Here is a 1,309-nt window from a genome sequence, read left to right as displayed (position 1 = left end):
CATTGGTATATTTTCAGCTATGAGACAGCCATGTGATTGTGGTATGTGATAAACACAAGAGCTTTCCTTCTGTGATCGCTTGCCTGAAGCCAAATCACACAGGATACAAGATGGATCTTTGAAAGTCATAATTACACCTAATTCTCATGCTGAATTACCACAAAAAAACAGGTCTCGGGCAGGCGTGTATCCACCTGCTGGGAGCCAGCATCATGAGTCTGGATAGTCCTGGAGGTGTCATCCTCACGCACCTCAGATGATCCCAGCTCACTGCTCTCAACAAAGAGACCAGCTTCTCTTTCTTTTTCTTTCTCTCTCTCTCTCTCTCTCTCTCTCTCTCTTTCTCTTTTTTCCTAAGAAAAAGTCCCAAATCAATATAGCTTTTATTTCATCATTAAAATATCACAAATCAGTCTTAAAAATTATTTGGCATCTTGCCATTTCTGTAGCTGGCTGGACAACTTATTCATCAGTGTGCTGATGAAACATAGACACCATGCAAAATTTTTCTGAAATCCTTGTTTTTAACTGTTGTGGTTTGCTGAGTCAAAGCAGCTGAGTTGGATACAAGTTCAAGGCCATTTCCTTCATGAATTACCTCCTCTTTCTGGGCTTGAGGTACAGAACAAGCAACACCTGGCCTCATCTGAACCCTGCGGATGTACTTTTCGCCCAAGAAATTTTGGATTTCCGCAAGAGAACCATTCTCCTGAATAACAACGATGATGGGGAAGTAAGCATACACAGACCTCATCTTGTTATGGAAGCCTGGTGTGACACCCTTGACCGTGCTCTATACATGACCACAGGTAGTGCAAACACAAGCCAGTTCTTTTCTCTTTCTGTACCATTTGTCAATCTCTTCTTTTTCTTTCCAAGAAGACTGAGTTCCACATTCATGTGATCCCAGTCCCTTTGCAGGTTCCTCTGGGGCGCCTCCCAATAACAGTGCATCCTTTCAGAGTGATGTCGACGTTTTCTGGAACGTCGACAGCCTGATTGCTGAGAATGGTCTTCATTCTCACAGTAGATGCAGCAAAGAGCAACGGGACCAGCTTCTCATTTCTCGTTCCCACCACCTTTCTTTTCCCCCTCTGTACTTAACATTTTGTACAACTCGGCTGTTAGCGACACCTGTGGACCCGGGCAAGGCTCACGGACCACCATAGTCAGGGGCTGCTGCTCACGATAAAGCTAGTGGTTTTAGGGGTGCTCAGAGAGAGGGCCACCCAGGCCTTGAGTCAGCCACCACAAATGCCCACTCAAGAAGCTGCAGGATCCACATGGAGAAGCTGTAAAGAGGTGTAAT

The 1,309-nt window shown here is 45.1% G+C and overlaps 1 pseudogene; it reads right to left on the bottom strand.

The window, feature by feature from the left end:
• Positions 1–469: 469 nt before the first annotated feature.
• LOC132695376 (large ribosomal subunit protein uL6 pseudogene) lies at positions 470–1,037 on the bottom strand (annotated as a pseudogene).
• Positions 1,038–1,309: the final 272 nt, after the last annotated feature.

This window comes from Panthera onca, chromosome B4 (assembly GCF_046562875.1).
Source record: "Panthera onca isolate mPanOnc1 chromosome B4, mPanOnc1 haplotype 2, whole genome shotgun sequence".
In the NCBI taxonomy this organism is placed as follows: domain Eukaryota; kingdom Metazoa; phylum Chordata; class Mammalia; order Carnivora; family Felidae; genus Panthera; species Panthera onca.
The sequence above is the reverse complement of the archived record's forward strand: the minus strand, read 5'-3'. Positions and strand labels throughout refer to the sequence as shown.